Raw genomic sequence first — 19,400 nt, forward strand, 5'->3', positions numbered from 1 at the left:
TAAATGCACTGAACACAGTTCTCTTTAAATGCACTGAACACAGTTCTGTTTAAATGCACTGAACACAGTTCTCTTTAAATGCACTGAACACAGTTTTCTTTAAATGCACTGAACACAGTTCTGTTTAAATGCACTGAACACAGTTCTCTTTAAATGCACTGAACACAGTTCTCTTTAAATGCACTGAACACAGTTCTGTTTAAATGCACTGAACACAGTTCTGTTTAAATGCACTGAACACAGTTCTCTTTAAATGCACTGAACACAGTTCTGTTTAAATGCACTGAACACAGTTCTGTTTAAATGCACTGAACACAGTTCTGTTTAAATGCACTGAACACAGTTCTGTTTAAATGCACTGAACACAGTTCTGTTTAAATGCACTGAACACAGTTCTGTTTAAATGCACTGAACACAGTTCTGTTTAAATGCACTGAACACAGTTCTCTTTAAATGCACTGAACACAGTTATGTTTAAATGCACTGAACACAGTTCTGTTTAAATGCACTGAACACAGTTCTGTTTAAATGCACTGAACACAGTTCTCTTTAAATGCACTGAACACAGTTCTCTTTAAATGCACTGAACACAGTTCTGTTTAAATGCACTGAACACAGTTCTGTTTAAATGCACTGAACACAGTTCTCTTTAAATGCACTGAACACAGTTCTGTTTAAATGCACTGAACACAGTTCTCTTTAAATGCACTGAACACAGTTCTCTTTAAATGCACTGAACACAGTTCTCTTTAAATGCACTGAGACACAACAATCTGACATCAAGTCACATGTTTGCCATTTAAAAACACTGCCATTAAAAATTACACTACATGAGCTAATTGGCCAATACATGTTTTGTCTTTTTTTTTATTTTCTATTGATTATGTATGTGATATATGACTGATTTACACTGAATGTTTCATATTTGTATGTGTATATCTGTGTGAGGACCCCAGGAAGAATAGTCAACACGTTGATGATGACTAATGGGGATCCTAATAAACATAAACATAAACATGTGCCACCTGGTCAAACACCTCAATAATAATACATAATAAATGACTTTACCACGCCGACAGGCTTTGCTTGTCGTATAGCAATACCGACCAGCCAAGCATCAAGCTATGATATAAGCGTTGCTTATTCACGCGTGGACATTATTGAGGCCTTGGCTGTGCTTCACCCTATCACTATTATATATTATAAGTAAATTGCTCTTAATTGTTACCACTTCAATCAGGAAGTAAGCGCTATAAAAAGACCACAGGTGACCTTTCTTTTCACAACAAAAACGGAAGATGTTGCAGAGAGAGGAAGAGGAAGAGGAAGAGGAAGAGGGGGAGGAAGAGTGAGAGGTAGGGGTCGAGCTGGTAGAGGAGGTCATGGCCAAAGAAGACAACAACTTTCAAATGAAATCAGAGCAACCATAGTCATATATTTGAGTTTGAGACAGGAAGCTGCCATTGCAAACTTGGTTTTGGCAAATAATTAAATCAGATTACGAGAAATTCAAAGCATCATCCAAGACGACACCATATTCAACCACATTCAACGCGTCAGTCCGTCCACATCGGCTCACGTTCTCAAGAGAAACCGTGTCAGAATGAAACAACTTTATAAGAAACTCTCAAAGAAACCAAGAGCTCAGATGAGCGTGTGTGGAGGTGAGTACAATATTCACTGCAGTACGAGCAAGATATAGTATCTACAGATATGTAAAAGGGATTATATGCAGGTATGTACAGACAGATATATACATATGTATTTATATATAAGTACAGTGTTGTAGGAGGAAGAGAGGCAGACCGAAAACCACCTGGAGAAGAACCACAGAACAGGAGATGAAGAAAGAAGGGCTGTCCTGGCAAGATCTGGAGCGGAGGGCACAAGACCGGAGAGGATGGAGGAGCTTCGTCGATGGCCTATGTTCCTTTGGGAATTTAAAGGCCTAAGTAAGTAAGTAAGTAAGTAAGTAAGTAAGTAAGTAAGTAAGTAAGTAAGTAAGTAAGTAAGTAAGTAAGTAAGTAAGTAAGTAAGTAAGTAAGTAAGTAAGTAAGTAAGTAAGTAAGTAAGTAAGTAAGTAAGTAACTCACATGCTTTGGAGCGACACTGTACTTATTGTACTTTATTGTTTTTATGCCTATTCTTACGTCTTCACCTTATGCTTATGTTCATTTTATGCTATTTGCTGTGAAGCACTTTGAGCTGCAATCCATGTATGAAAGGTGCTTTATAAATAAAGTTATTCTTCTTATTATATATATATATATATATATATATATATATATATATATATATATATATATATATAATAATAATAAGAAGAATAACTTTATTTATAAAGCACCTTTCATGTGTGTGTCTGTGAAGGGCTGCGTGACCAGACCAGATATATATCTGATTACCAGACGACCGTTCTACCTCCTGAGCCACTGTCGCCCTAAAAAACCTCCACCGTGTGGCAGAAATATGGATTTGTTCATACTTTACGTTACAAAAAACAAAACATAATCAGCAGCACTGATGACTGTGAGGCTGACTGCTGGACCTGGTTCACTTGTGCAAGAACTCCCTCTGCTGGTGAAGTGCTGCATAGCTCTGAGGGCCCTCTGGCTGTTCCTCATGAAGACACCCCCCCCCCCCCTCCCTCTGGCTGTTGCTCATGAAGACACCCCCCCCCCCTCCCTCTGGCTGTTCCTCATGAAGACACCCCCCCCCCCCTCCCTCTGGCAGTTCTACATGAAGACCCCCCCCCCCCCCTCCTTCTGGCTGTTCTACATGAAGACACCCCCCCCCCCCCTCCCTCTGGCTGTTCTACATGAAGACACCCCCCCCCCCCCCCCTCCTTCTGGCTGTTCTACATGAAGACACACCCCCCCCCTCCCTCTGGCTGTTCCTCATGAAGACACCCCCCCCCCCTCCTTCTGGCTGTTCTACATGAAGACACCCCCCCCCCCCTCCTTCTGGCTGTTCCTCATGAAGACACCCCCCCCCCCCCCCTCCCTCTGGCTGTTCCTCATGAAGACACCCCCCCCCCCTCCCTCTGGCTGTTGCTCATGAAGACACCCCCCCCCCCTCCCTCTGGCTGTTCCTCATGAAGACACCCCCCCCCCCCTCCCTCTGGCTGTTCTACATGAAGACACCCCCCCCCCTCCCTCTGGCTGTTCCTCATGAAGACACCCCCCCCCCTCCCTCTGGCTGTTCCTCATGAAGACACCCCCCCTCCCCCTCCTTCTGGCTGTTCCTCATGAAGACACCCCCCCCCCCCCGTCCCTCTGTTCTACATGAAGACACCCCCCCCCCCTCCCTCTGTTCTACATGAAGACACCCCCCCCCCCCCTCCCTCTGGCTGTTCTACATGAAGACACCCCCCCCCTCCCTCTGGCTGTTCCTCATGAAGACACCCCCCCCCCCTCCCTCTGGCTGTTCCTCATGAAGACACCCCCCCCCCTCATTCTGGGTGTTCCTCACAAAGAAGGCTTTTTTAAACGCAGTGAGACGAGAGGAGGAAGAACCTTCAGCTCCAGAGTCAGTCGGAGGACGTTCCAGGTTCAGAGCGAACTGGAGGAACCCTGAGAACCAAGCAGTCATCTGAACGTGTTGAATAGGTTCCAAGATTCCATTCCAACAGTGTTGTGATGTAAGAGGGAGGTTTACCAATAAGGGCTTTAAAAATAAACAAATACCAACGATAGTTACGGCTTTCAACCAGAGAAGGCCGTCCAACCTATCAACCTAACATCTCTGTTACCAGAAATAAGGTTCTCAGTGGCCAAATGAACAACGATAACAGAACACAATAGTATCGTCTGCATAAAAATGGGCATGACAGTCGTTGAAAGAAGAAACAATATCATTAATATAATAAATAGTCAAAGGGACACAGGACCCAACACTGAACCTTGCGGCACACCTGCAGGCTACACATGAACAGAGGCATTTCAGTCCTTAGAAGTTGTGCCTATTTCTTAACAGAAATTACAAGGGTACAAGTAATACAATCCCTAGTCTTATCCCACCTCGACTACTGTCCAGCAGTCTGGTCTAGTGCCTCAAAACAAGAGCTCAAGGTCCAACTGACTCAGAACAGAGCTGCCCGCCTGACCTTCACTGTTCAACGAGGGACAGTGTGGATGCAGGGATGCATGCCAGGCTGGCTGTCGTGGTTGAGGGTGGAAGACAGACTGGCTTGTAGCATCATCCTCTTTGGTAGAAATATCTGTAACATAGGGCGGCTACGTGGTGCAGTGGGCAAGGCGCTCACCACGAATACTGGAGACGCTGGGTTCGCCTGTTCGAGCCCAGCGCTCCACATTGCTTTCAGTTTAGCTGGTCGTCCGTACTAATACACATTGGCCGTATTAGGGGGTGGGAAACTGATGGGTGGGGATCGGGCGTTGTGGACAGCGACTCCTACAGGTCGGTTGGTGCGCCTGCACAGTAGAATCAGGAAGTGTCGGGGGCAGCGTGAGCCTCCCACGCGTTACTCCTCGCCACTGCGTCCATCGAGCTGCGTAGGTGAAAAGATGCGACTGCTGTTACCTCAAGTACCGGAGGGGACTTGTGCTATGTATGACTTAGTCCACATTGCAGCCGGCTTGTGGGAGGCAAGAAACAGCGTCCGTGACAGGGGAGGGTTGAATTGGATGATACGAAATTGGGATGGGAGAAAAATAGAAAAAATGGGAGAAAAAGTGGATAAAAAATATATATATATATCTGTAACATGAGAGTGCCTGTATGTTTATATACACAGATGATACATACAAAAGATCAACATGTTTATAACACCAGACATGCAGCGATGGAAAGAGTCACGCTTCCACTACCCAAAACGAATTCATTAAAGACAACTGTAATGGAGCTATGTCAAACTGTCATTACATCTAACACATATTACCAGTAAGACAAGTTTAAAAAAGAAATTGAGAACAGCGATTTTACAGAAAGAAATTATTTTATGATATCCTTTTTTTTTCAAAAAAATAAAAAAAAATAAAATTAGGACATTTGTGTGATGACCTCTGTGACCCTTCACCTCTGTGGGGCTTCATTCATGTAGACAGACTAATTACTATCTTTACTGTCATTACTATTCTTTGTTTTGGTGTTGTTGCTTGTACAATGTGCATGGAAGTATTGTTTCATTTTGATTGTACAATGATTTTATCTTTGAATGTATTATGTTATTTTTAGTGCCGTCAGGCGATTAAAAAAAGTAATCGAATTAATTACAGGATTTGTAATTAATTAATCTAATTAATCACATTTTAATCACATAACCATTTTATGCCTGATATTCTATATTCTATAATCATATTTTAAATTGCATGTGTCCGGATGGCAGAATTCAGTACTGTATCTACAAAACCTTCTGTTTAATCATCTTCCATCTATTAGTTTGCTTAGATTTTTCAGATCTGGTCAATTTGAGCATGGTGTTATTCACAGTCAAAGATAAAAAAAAAATGTATTGATATTCTCATTTGGTTCATTACAATTTCTTCAAGCCTAGTAACAGACACACTATTTCTGACACTGGGAATACATTCCCTGAGATCCATAGATGTCCCTCGAATCAGATACCAAGAACATGCAAATGGACCATATTTAAAAAAGTCTGTAAATGTGTATTCTACGTTCCTATGGAATGAATGAGATTTTTTTTAATTTTTCTTTACAATTTCTTTTTTTTGTAATAAATGTTGAGTTAATTTTCATAACGCGATCATTTGCTGTGTAATTAATTAATCTAATTAACGCAATAAACTGACAGCCCTAGTTATTTTGAGAGGACCCCAGGAAGAGTAGTTTTTACTGATGTAACAACTAATGGGGATCCTAAATAAACTAAACAAAACTAAACCTCTAGTTAAGTCGATGGGTGAAGAAAACATTTGCGTGGACAATAAAGGCCCCAGGATCTCCTCCTCGCAGCATGAAATATTCATGTTTTCTGAAATGCCACATTGTGCTGTGAGGACACAGACCTTCTGAATCTTTTCAACAGGGTGCAGGAAAACTCCAGCCAGAAGAGTCAACATGACCTTTCAACGGTCAGTTGACTTTATGAAACATTTGACAGAAAAGCATCGACGACAACGCGTTGAATAGCACATAAAAAAAGAGGGGGCAAATTTTTTCGATATTAAAAGGAACATGCCAAGATTATGGCTTACCATCTTACCCAGGGGTGTAGCTCCAGATTCTGGGCCCCATGAAAGAATGTATTTGTAGGCCCCTAGTGAATGCGAGCGCGCGTAAGCAGATTTTTTTTTTGGCCATTTTTTTTATTGATGAAAACGCATAATATGGTTTTTACCTATACATTCGGATCAGCAGTTCAGCACCTGCACTGTTGGTGGGTGAGCCTAGTAAAGGATGTCGCATTGCGTTCATCTTCAATGAATGGACCAATGCAATAGTCTACCAAAGCCCCCCCTCTCCCTATATATATCTCACACACACACACACACACACACACACACACACACACACACACACACACACACACACACACACACACACACACACACACACACTTCAGAAACAAACATAGTATCAATGAGAGCATCAATAATACACAGTGATGTCTAGTAAATGTCTTTTTTGGGCCCCCCCCCAGTGCTGGGCCCTTGGAATCATCCTAAGCTACCCCCCCCCCCCCCCAGCTAAGCCCCTGATCTTACCAATACATATACATACATGGCGCAATAGTATCTAAAGTACATATTTAAAAATGTAAATAAATAGAGCTAAGAACAAAAAAAGCATAGGAAAACAAGCGCTGGTATGAAAATAAGATAAAGGCTAGAAGTCAAGGCTCGGAGCTCAGAGTATCAGAGTCATATTCCCCAGGATCTCGGATGAATGAATGAATGAATGAATGAAAACTTTATTAACAGATTGCAGAATGGGTACAGTACAGTACAGCTCAATACATACAATTGTTAAGGGGATGCAGACCAGAGAAAGACTTTCGTCTTGTTTACATCAGGGTCCCCCATTTTCAATTCATCGTAACATATATGACATACATGACATACAGATAGACAGTACTGCTACATCTATACATTTATGACATACCAGATTTGCAATTACAGTACTGTTTGTGATACAAAAAGAGTCCAGAAAGAAAAGAGTATATACATTAGGCGTAGAAACTGTACATTGGATTGGGTAGGTGGGGGTGGGGGGGGACTGTACATTGGAGGTGGTTGGGGGGGGGGGGGGGGGGGGGGGTTGGGTAGGAGTGGGGGGGGGGGGGTGGGTAGGAGGGGTGGGTGGGGACTGTACATTGGAGGTGGTTGGGTGGGTGGGGGGGGGGAGGGGGTTGGGTAGGAGTGGGGGGGGGGGGGGGGTTGGGTAGGAGTGGGGGGGGGGGGTGGGTAGGAGGGGTGGGTGGGGGACACTGTGCAACTGTACAAACAACACTGTACATTGGATTATTGACAAGACCATACTTGGTAATTTACTGTACATTGGAGGGGGTTGTGTTCGGACATTTACAGGGGCCAGTTTCGAGTTGCAGTCTCCCTTAGGTGTTTTTTGAGAGTGTTTTTGAAAGTGGGTAGTGATTCACATTCCTTTACAGCTTTGGGTAGGGCGTTCCACATTGATGTGGCATAATTGCGAAACGTGTTTAGTCCCTTGTTTGAGCCAAATCTGGGTTTAACATGATTTGTGGAGCTCCCTCTGGTGTTGTGATCGTGGTATTCACTGACCTTTGGGAAGTATTTAGTCATGTACATGGGTACCTTGGTCGTGTAGTGTATCTTGTAGACCAGGCCCATTGCAAGTTGCTGTACTCTGTCGTCTACTCTAAGCCATCCTAGGTTGTCAAAGTGGGCAGGGGTGAGGTGGGTTCTAGGAGTAAGGTCAAGCAGTAGTCTGACCAGTTTGTTTTGAGATGTTTGTAATTTTGTTTTTAGCGCCTTTGAGGTGCTTTGGTACCATGAGGTGCAAGCATAGTCGTAGTACCCTTGAATGAGTGCTCCTGCTAGAGTCTTCAGGGTATTCTTGTTTACCAGTGAGGAGATCCGGTACAAGAAACGAGTTCGTTGGTTGACTTTTTTTATTACATTGGATGCCATTTTGTCACAGGAAAGATTTGCCTCTAGGATGGAACCCAGGTAGGTAATATCTTCTTTCCTTGTGACAATATTGTCACCCACTGTAACTGAGAAGCCGTCGGTCTTGCTGAGTTTGTTATTTGAACCGAAGAGAATGGACTCTGTTTTGCCCATGTGTAATGATAGTTTGTTATCAGCGAGCCATATGCAGATTTTGCTTAGTTCTGAGCTGAGGGTTTTTTCAACCTGTAACTTGTTCTTGTCAGAGACCAGCAGGGCTGAGTCGTCCGCAAACAGGAACAAGTTGCAGTCACAAGCTGACGACATGTCATTTGCATAAATTAGGAACAGTAGCGGACCTAGTATGCTTCCTTGTGGAACACCACAGTTTACTGTGAGGGGGGGGGATAGGGTACCGTTTACCTCCACCATCTGCTCTCTCCCCTCCAGGTAGGATTGCATCCAGCTCACTGATAGACTATCAAAACCAATTGCTTTTAGCTTGTCAATCAGAATGGTGTGATTGACAGTGTCGAAGGCCTTTTGTAGGTCCAGCATGACCATGCCGCAGTATTTGCCCGGATATATAAGGAGATAGATACTCATTTTCTCTCTGCGAGTTCAGCAGAAAGCTATCCAGCTGCAAGATAGCCTATAGCTTAGCACAAATTAATGCAAGCCGATACGGACCACTAGCCTATAGCTTAAATGTCCGGGAGAAATGTTTTTGGCCAACAGCTTGAGTATCCGCTTCCATTCATTTGTGCTAAGCTAGGCTAGCTTGCAGCCGGATAGCTTTCTACTCAAATAGATATATATTATTTTCTTGTCTGACTCTGGAGAAAACAGTAAGCGCATTTCCCATAATGTTGGTGTGTTCTTTTAAATCCAGATCAGAATCTTTTAATGTGAAGAAAGAAGCTGTACAGTGTTTCACAACACGACCGACGCACCCTTACTGTCCTGTGGGCCGTGTCACCAGTGGTGCAGTCGTGGTCACACCCGGTTACACGCCGTGTTACCAGATCACTGAGGCAGAAGTACGCGCCATCGCGCATGGATGTGTACTCGCGTGTACGCGCACACAAAAATGCGCTGTATCCATTCGCTGTGACTAAGTACCCGGCCACCGTTTTACATAACAAAAAGCGCAGGTAGACTAAGTGTCTGGGTGTTGGCTATCTGAATGCATCTCCCCCTTCATTCTGTGTGACACAGGCAGTGGAGGTGAATACTAATGTGGCTCGGAATTCGTGATGGGGGCAGTGGCGGCCGCTGGCGCTGGTGCCTTGTAGGTCGCAGTTCTCGTTAATAGGTCGAGTTGAAAATGTAATGCTCTGAGATGCTCTGGAGCAATCTCTCTCTCTGTCTCTCGGATCAATCAAATCAAATAATTAACACATGTATGTTGTCATTTTAAACAACTCACCATTCATTCATTATGCATCAGCAGCAGCTAAATTAATGTTATAGTTCACAACACAGCAGCGCGTTTTGAATCGCTAGCCTATTAATTATCGTCTCAGCAAGCACAGTCAATACTTTTTTCCGTAGCCGCATTTCGCGGAGACAGCTGTGTATAGCGAGAGAGAGAGAGCGAGAGAGCGAGAGAGAGAGAGAGAGAGAGACTCACTGTTTAGTTGAAACGTCCAGGGCAGGAGAGCTTGATAAACGTGTATAATCCACTGTTGATGTATATCCACTGTCCACTGTCTCCAGACTGCATCCGCCATATAGCTTGTTAGCCAAGTGTTAGCTTGTTAGGCTGTGTTAGCACAACACAAGTACATTTCTTTGTCCATTTTTCCGCGTCGAACAGACTGCAAACTACCTGGCGTTCTATCGCCATGCTCTAAGACAAACTCTAACCTTAACCAACTTTGAAAGAGTGCCTAAGCTTAACCATCTAAAGAACTTGCAGTCACGGCACGCTCTGCTGCCTGCATTTCACAACAACACAACAACACAACTATCTCTCACCAACGGACCGGTGACCGGAATAAGCTAGAATTGGAACATTAGAAATTGGATTCGGCCAATCAGAGATCGTCTCTGTGAAATTCTGCTACGGAAAAAAATACTGGCGTCGGCCAATCAGAGAGCGTCTCCGCGAAATGCGGCTACAGAAATTCTTGACGCTACTGGCTAGACCGCTTCAAATCGTGCCCGGATTCCAACATAATAGTCATATTTCAACGCACAACGCGTTACGCACTGATTGGCTTCGACGGATACAGCGATCAAACCGTGACGCGCACTCAGAGCGCTATTGCGTCTAGCCCGGGCCAAAAAAAAAAAAAAAAAAAAAAGTTATGTCACTTCCTGTTCAAGAAAACGAGTATTTTTTTATTTTATATAATAACGTTATATTGTGCATTGGAAACACAAACATACTTAAAATGAGTAAATGTTATTAATTTTAAACATGTTTATATTATTTATAGGGCTATAAAACTAAAAACTAAAAAGTTTTATTTTCTTCTTCTCTCTGATTTAACAGCAGTCAGCAGGTGGGTCGGCGCCCTTGCGCCCCTAGTGGCAAAGCCGCCACTGGATGGGGGTCTACCTGCTTATGATATTGAATCAAGCGTCTGTGCTGCGCGCCAGCTTTCCACGCGCACATTCACACAAATAGAGAGCAAGAAGAGCTTGTATGATAGAAAGATTGCACTTGCGTATATGCGCTTGTGTGTGTGTGTGTGTGTGTGTGCGTGCGCGTGTGCGTGCGTGTGTGTGTGTGTGTGTGTGTGTGTGTGTGTGTGTGTGTGTGTGTGCGTGCGTGTGTGTGTGTATAAATCAGTTCTGTGCGCATGCACGTACCCGCGCGTGCACGTGGCGTGGCGTGTTACCAGTTCCCATATTAGGACTGCACCACTGCGTGTCACACTAGCGGTTAGGTGATCAGGTGATCAGGCGGTCAGGTGATCAGGCGGTCAGGCGGTCAGGTGATCAGGCGGTCAGGCGGTCAGGTGATCAGGCGGTCAGGCGATCAGGTGATCAGGTGATCAGGCGGTCAGGCGATCAGGTGATCAGGTGATCAGGCGGTCAGGTGATCAGGTGATCAGGTGATCAGGTGATCAGGCGGTCAGGTGATCAGGTGATCAGGTGATCAGGTGATCAGGCGGTCAGGCGATCAGGTGATCAGGTGATCAGGCGGTCAGGTGATCAGGTGATCAGGTGATCAGGCGGTCAGGTGATCAGGTGATCAGGCGGTCAGGTGATCAGGTGATCAGGCGGTCAGGTGATCAGGCGGTCAGGTGATCAGGCGGTCAGGTGATCAGGTGGTCAGGCGGTCAGGCGGTCAGGTGATCAGGCGGTCAGGCGGTCAGGTGATCAGGCGGTCAGGCGATCAGGTGATCAGGTGATCAGGCGGTCAGGCGATCAGGTGATCAGGTGATCAGGCGGTCAGGTGATCAGGTGATCAGGTGATCAGGCGGTCAGGTGATCAGGTGATCAGGCGGTCAGGTGATCAGGTGATCAGGCGGTCAGGTGATCAGGTGATCAGGTGATCAGGTGATCAGGCGGTCAGGCGATCAGGTGATCAGGTGATCAGGCGGTCAGGTGATCAGGTGATCAGGTGATCAGGCGGTCAGGTGATCAGGTGATCAGGCGGTCAGGTGATCAGGTGATCAGGCGGTCAGGTGATCAGGCGGTCAGGTGATCAGGCGGTCAGGTGATCAGGTGATCAGGTGGTCAGGTGGTCAGGCGGTCAGGTGATCAGGTGATCAGGCGGTCAGGTGATCAGGTGATCAGGTGATCAGGCGGTCAGGTGATCAGGTGATCAGGCGGTCAGGTGATCAGGTGATCAGGCGGTCAGGTGATCAGGCGATCAGGTGATCAGGTGATCAGGTGGTCAGGTGGTCAGGTGATCAGGTGGTCAGGTGATCAGGCGGTCAGGTGATCAGGCGGTCAGGTGATCAGGCGGTCAGGTGGTCAGGTGGTCAGGTGATCAGGCGGTCAGGTGATCAGGTGGTCAGGTGGTCAGGTGGTCAGGTGATCAGGCGGTCAGGTGATCAGGCGGTCAGGTGATCAGGTGATCAGGTGATCAGGCGGTCAGGTGATCAGGTGATCAGGCGGTCAGGTGATCAGGTGATCAGGCGGTCAGGTGATCAGGTGATCAGGTGATCAGGTGATCAGGCGGTCAGGCGATCAGGTGATCAGGTGATCAGGCGGTCAGGTGATCAGGTGATCAGGTGATCAGGCGGTCAGGTGATCAGGTGATCAGGCGGTCAGGTGATCAGGTGATCAGGCGGTCAGGTGATCAGGCGGTCAGGTGATCAGGCGGTCAGGTGATCAGGTGATCAGGTGGTCAGGTGGTCAGGCGGTCAGGTGATCAGGTGATCAGGCGGTCAGGTGATCAGGTGATCAGGTGATCAGGCGGTCAGGTGATCAGGTGATCAGGCGGTCAGGTGATCAGGTGATCAGGCGGTCAGGTGATCAGGCGATCAGGTGATCAGGTGATCAGGTGGTCAGGTGGTCAGGTGATCAGGTGGTCAGGTGATCAGGCGGTCAGGTGATCAGGCGGTCAGGTGATCAGGCGGTCAGGTGGTCAGGTGGTCAGGTGATCAGGCGGTCAGGTGATCAGGTGGTCAGGTGGTCAGGTGGTCAGGTGATCAGGCGGTCAGGTGATCAGGCGGTCAGGTGATCAGGTGGTCAGGTGGTCAGGTGGTCAGGCGGTCAGGTGGTCAGGTGGTCAGGTGATCAGGTGGTCAGGTGGTCAGGTGGTCAGGTGGTCAGGCGGTCAGGTGGTCAGGTGGTCAGGTGGTCAGGTGATCAGGTGGTCAGGTGATCAGGCGGTTAGGTGATCAGGCGGTCAGGTGATCAGGCGGTCAGGTGGTCAGGTGGTCAGGTGGTCAGGTGATCAGGCGGTCAGGTGATCAGGTGGTCAGGTGGTCAGGTGGTCAGGTGGTCAGGTGATCAGGCGGTCAGGTGATCAGGCGGTCAGGTGATCAGGTGGTCAGGTGGTCAGGTGGTCAGGCGGTCAGGTGGTCAGGTGTTCAGGTGATCAGGTGGTCAGGTGGTCAGGTGGTCAGGTGGTCAGGCGGTCAGGTGGTCAGGTGGTCAGGTGGTCAGGTGATCAGGCGGTCAGGTGGTCAGGTGGTCAGGTGGTCAGGTGATCAGGCGGTCAGGTGATCAGGTGGTCAGGTGGTCAGGCGGTCAGGTGGTCAGGTGGTCAGGTGGTCAGGTGGTCAGGTGGTCAGGTGGGCAGGTGGTCAGGTGGGCAGGTGGTCAGGTGGTCAGGCGGTCAGGTGGTCAGGTGGTCAGGTGGTCAGGTGATCAGGCGATCAGCCGGTCAGGTCGTAACGGTATATATTTTCCCAGCATTACAACTCGATAGCAAGTGGAGGAAGAAAACAAAATGGACCAACGTTAAGGCCCTCCCATAGTCCAGCAGACTGTACACAGAGCAGACTCCGCGGAGGTCCGCGCGGCTATTTGAGCTTTGATCTCAGCGGACAGCAGACCCACAGGTGCGAAGCTCCTATTTCCTGACGCGCGGACATCCACGCCGCTGACTTGGTGTCACACAAAACGCTGCTCGGCGTTTTGGTTGACATCGAACTGCATTAAATGTGACACTGCGCGAGCGATTGGTGGCGCGAGGAGAGAAATGAGCCCGTGAAGCGCGCGCTCTCTCTCTCTCTCTCTCTCTCTCTCTCTCTCTCTCTCTCTCTCTCTCTCTCTCTCTCTCTCTCTCTCTCTCTCATAATGTTCCCTCTGATCTGCCAGTACAGTAGAACAGACAGAATTGTGGGAAATGTAGTAAAACTGGTGCGAGAAATGTAGGAAATAGACCGCGGACGTCCGCTGAGATCTGCTCGACTATGAAAGCTCAAAGAGCCGCGCGGACCTCCGCGGAGTCTGCTCTGTGTACAGTCTGCTCGACTATGGGAGGGCCTTTAGTCTTGATTCACAGCTCTGTAGTTTCACCATCAGGATGTTTCCTGAGAACGAACAGTTTACACCACGTCGCTATGAAAATGTGGCCGTGCTAATTTCTTTGTTTTCATTTGTTCAAAACTGTGCTTTTGGAAAATCCCGACGTGATCCAGGATATCAGCCGATAAGCCACGGGACCGAGAGGAGCCTCTACTAACGTTACGCCGTCTTTCAAAGAGCGAGGAGGAGGAGACGGGGGCTTGTGAAAACAAGCACATTTCAAAGACAACAATCCTCACGCCGGCTTGTGTACATCATCGCATTCCATCCGAGCTCCCGGCTCCTCACAGGAAAAAACAAACAGCTTGTGTTCTGGGAGAGCCATGGGAAGGAGAAGGAGACGGAGAGGGGTGGAGGTGGTGTCCCACTGTGTCCCGCTGACCAGCACACTGTAGCACAACCTCCTGCAGCTAAACAGCTTCTAGACTGAAGTCACTGCACCCCACTGTGCCAGGTCCGGTCATCGTAGATATGACCACATCACCCCTCTGTCCTCAAATCACCCCACTGGCTTCCTGACTCCCTCGGGGTTGAGTTCAAAGGGTCTCCCTCCTCACCTACCAGTGTCTCCACGGCAACGCTCCTCCCTCCTCACCTACCAGTGTCTCCATCATCATCATCATCATCATCATCATCATCATCATCATCATCATCACGTCTCCAGACAGTAGAGACCATAGGAGCTGCACCTCATCATCAAAAAAAGAACGCAAAAAAACGAACAAACTAAAACGAAAACAAACTAAAAAGAAAACAAACTAAAAAAAACGAATGAAAAAAATATATAAAAAAAAAAAAAGAATAAACGAAAACGAACGAAAACGAGCGCAAAAAACCGAACGCAAAAAAACGAACGCAAAAAAACGAACGCAAAAAAACGAACAAACGAAAACGAAAACGAACGAAAGAAAACGAACGCAAAAAAAGAACGCAAAAAAACGAACGAACTCAAACGAAAACGAACTAAACGAAAATGAACGCCAAAAAATTAACGCAAAAATACGAACGCAAAAAAACGAACAAACTAAAACGTAAACGAACTAAAACGAAAACTAACGCAAAAAACGAACGAAAAAACGAACACAAAAAAACAAACAAACTAAAACGAAAACGAACTAAAAAGAAAACGAACGCAAAAAAAATAACGGAAAAAAATAACAAACGAAAACGAAAACGAACGAAAACGAACGAAAGTGAACGAAAACGAACGAAAAAAAAAGAACGCAAAAAAACGAACGAACTAAAACGAAAACGAACACGTGGGACTCTGAGAGAGACCAGACTCTGTACCATGAGAGAGACTCTGTACCACGAGAATGGAATTGTTATTAAACTGATGTGAACGAACTTTGTAAAATACATATAACATTAATGAAAATAATTAGGCTATATATTAAATTGTAAAACATTTTATTTTCTGATTCTGACAATCTCTGTGAGCACCGCCTCTGGTCGACACAGTGCTCCTCGTGTGTATTGAGCCGTACTGTATTGTACCCATTCTGCAGGGGGATGCAGACCAGAGAAAGACGTTTGTCTTGTTTACATCAGGGTCCCCCATTTTAAATTCATAGTGACATTTATGACATACACAACATACATGACATCATGACATTTATGGCATAGGGACATACATGACATACTACAGGTATATAGTACTGTTACATTTGTGACATATACGATATGCAAATATACAGTACTGTTACCCATAGATCCTGACAGAGAGTATATACATATGATGGGGAGGAGACTGTACATTAGGAGGGGGTGGGTGGGTGGGATGTCACTCATAGGCTAAACCTATCATGTGGCAACCTGACAACTTTAGCTTCAGCAAACACAGCAGACCTGGTGGGTCTTGACACGTCTTGAAACAGACCTGGTGGGTCTCGACTCGTCTTGAAACAGACCTGGTGGGTCTCGACACGTCTTGAAACAGACCTGGTGGGTCTCGACTCGTCTTGAAACAGACCTGGTGGGTCTCGACACGTCTTGAAACAGACCTGGTGGGTCTCGACACGTCTTGAAACAGACCTGGTGGGTCTCGACACGTCTTGAAACAGACCTGGTGGGTCTCGACTCGTCTTGAAACAGACCTGGTGGGTCTCGACACGTCTTGAGGACCAGCAGACCTGGTGGGTCTCGACACGTCTTGAAACACAGCAGACCTGGTGGGTCTCGACACGTCTTGAAACAGACCTGGTGGGTCTCGACTCGTCTTGAAACAGACCTGGTGGGTCTCGACTCGTCTTGAAACAGACCTGGTGGGTCTCGACACGTCTTGAAACAGACCTGGTGGGTCTCGACACGACTTGAAACAGACCTGGTGGGTCTCGACACGTCTTGAAACAGACCTGGTGGGTCTCGACTCGTCTTGAAACAGACCTGGTGGGTCTCGACACGTCTTGAAACAGACCTGGTGGGTCTCGACTCGTCTTGAAACAGACCTGGTGGGTCTCGACTCGTCTTGAAACAGACCTGGTGGGTCTCGACACGTCTTGAAACAGACCTGGTGGGTCTCGACACGACTTGAAACAGACCTGGTGGGTCTCGACACGTCTTGAAACAGACCTGGTGGGTCTCGACTCGTCTTGAAACAGACCTGGTGGGTCTCGACACGTCTTGAAACAGACCTGGTGGGTCTCGACTCGTCTTGAAACAGACCTGGTGGGTCTCGACACGTCTTGAAACAGACCTGGTGGGTCTCGACACGTCTTGAAACAGACCTGGTGGGTCTCGACACGACTTGAAACAGACCTGGTGGGTCTCGACACGTCTTGAAACAGACCTGGTGGGTCTCGACACGTCTTGAAACAGACCTGGTGGGTCTCGACACGTCTTGAAACACAGCAGACCTGGTGGGTCTCGACACGTCTTGAAACAGACCTGGTGGGTCTCGACACGTCTTGAAACAGACCTGGTGGGTCTCGACTCGTCTTGAAACAGACCTGGTGGGTCTCGACACGTCTTGAGGACCAGCAGACCTGGTGGGTCTCGACACGTCTTGAAACACAGCAGACCTGGTGGGTCTCGACACATCTTGAAACAGACCTGGTGGGTCTCGACACGTCTTGAAACAGACCTGGTGGGTCTCGACACGTCTTGAAACAGACCTGGTGGGTCTCGACACGTCTTGAAACAGACCTGGTGGGTCTCGACACGTCTTGAAACAGACCTGGTGGGTCTCGACACGTCTTGAAACACAGCAGACCTGGTGGGTCTCGACACGTCTTGAAACAGACCTGGTGGGTCTCGACACGTCTTGAAACAGACCTGGTGGGTCTCGACTCGTCTTGAAACAGACCTGGTGGGTCTCGACACGTCTTGAGGACCAGCAGACCTGGTGGGTCTCGACACGTCTTGAAACACAGCAGACCTGGTGGGTCTCGACACATCTTGAAACAGACCTGGTGGGTCTCGACACGTCTTGAAACAGACCTGGTGGGTCTCGACACGTCTTGAAACAGACCTGGTGGGTCTCGACACGTCTTGAAACAGACCTGGTGGGTCTCGACACGTCTTGAAACAGACCTGGTGGGTCTCGACACGTCTTGAAACACAGCAGATCTGGTGGGTCTCGACACGTCTTGAAACAGACCTGGTGGGTCTCGACACGTCTTGAAACAGACCTGGTGGGTCTCGACACGTCTTGAAACAGACCTGGTGGGTCTCGCCAAACGACTGCTGCTGAGAAGTGTCCACTAGTTTATTGAACCATTTGGTTAAAAAATAAAAACATATTTCTACAGTTAATCAATATTCTATGCCTTACCTTGACTCTGTCTATTTTGCTGCTATCTGTTTTATACTCTTAGGGGCAACAGTGGCTCAGGAGGTAGAGCGACCGTCTGGTAATTGGAAGGTTCCCGGTTCAATTCCCGCTCCTCCCGGGCAGCGTGTCGAAGTGTCCTTGAGCAAGACACTTAACCCCTAATTGCTCCCGATGAGCAGGTTGGCACCTCGCATGGTCGCCTCCGCCGTCGGTGAGTGAGTGTGTCAAATGTGAGGAACAAAAATTTGAAAGCGCTTTGGATAAAAGCTGATATATAAATGCACCATTTTTTTTTTTAAACAATATATTTATTGGGTTTTAGTTTGCAAATTACAACATGTATATCAGCAGAGCAGTATTCAGCAAACATTTTCACCCCGTTCTCCCTCCCCTAACCCCACCCCACACAAAATAATAATTAACTTCAAAAACAGGTTCACATAGGAAGGATACAGATTTAAATAAAAAATAAACATAAATATATAATAATACAACCAAAATGTTTTACACATTAAGTAAAGGGTGTTTCTTGTCGTTTTTATACAATAATAAGAGTTGTCCCACAGTACTCCCCCTAATCCCGTTCTTGTTGAAGCAAGTTCCCAACATTCGTATTATGCTTTAAGAAGTACACAAATGGTCCCCAGGCATTATCAAAAATGTTTTGTTTACGTCTAACAATATACACCATCTTTTCCATTGACATATTTGAAGCCATTTCTTTAATCCACATACCAATTCTTGGTCCATCAACATTTTTCCAATTAAGAGCTATTACACGTTTTGCTTGTAATATGCACATATCTATAAATCTAAACTCTTTGCGTTGTAGATGTGGGGTGGTAGGATATAAACCAAGAATAAAAAGCTTGGGATTCAATGGCAACTTCTTTGATAAGATTTGATCGATCAGATCAATAACATCTTGCCAGAAGGTTTTCACTTTCACACATTCCCATATGCAGTGGAACAGTGTCCCCCTTTCCTCACTACACTTAATACAAGTATCTGGAATATTATCATTAAACGTATGCAATTTAACAGAAGTTATATATGTACGCATCAGCCATTTATATTGTATAAGTTTTAGGTTGCTACTGACTGTCTGACTCTGTGCCTCTTTACATGCCACGCTCCATTCTTCTAAAGATATTTCCTCCTCTATGTCTTCGTTCCATTGATTCAGTTTTGATTCAGATGATTCATCTGAACCAGATACAAATAAGTCGTATAGCATTGAAATTATACCTTTACCATAACAGTGTCTAGTGACTGCTACCTCTAAGATGGAAATGTTCGGTATATCCAATGAATGGTTCTGAGATGATATAAAACTCCTTAGCTGAAGATATTTAAAAAAGTGATGTATAAATGCACCATTTACTTATTTTATGTCTGCACTTTTTTTGTAAATGTTTTGCTCAGTTTATGCTTTTCTTCTTTTTTTTTGCACTTCCTGCAATTCCTGTATGAAAGGTGCTCTAAAAATACAGTGTATTATTATTATTCATCTAGAAAATGTTTTAAGGGTTTCCATCTGTAATACGAGACATTAAGCGTGTGCTCCTGGGACCGTCGGATGCTCCAATACGGATGTATCTCTCCTCCTCCGTGTT

This window comes from Notolepis coatsorum (genome assembly GCF_963971535.1).
Source record: "Notolepis coatsorum genome assembly, chromosome: 5".
Classification (NCBI taxonomy): Eukaryota; Metazoa; Chordata; class Actinopteri; order Aulopiformes; family Paralepididae; genus Notolepis; species Notolepis coatsorum.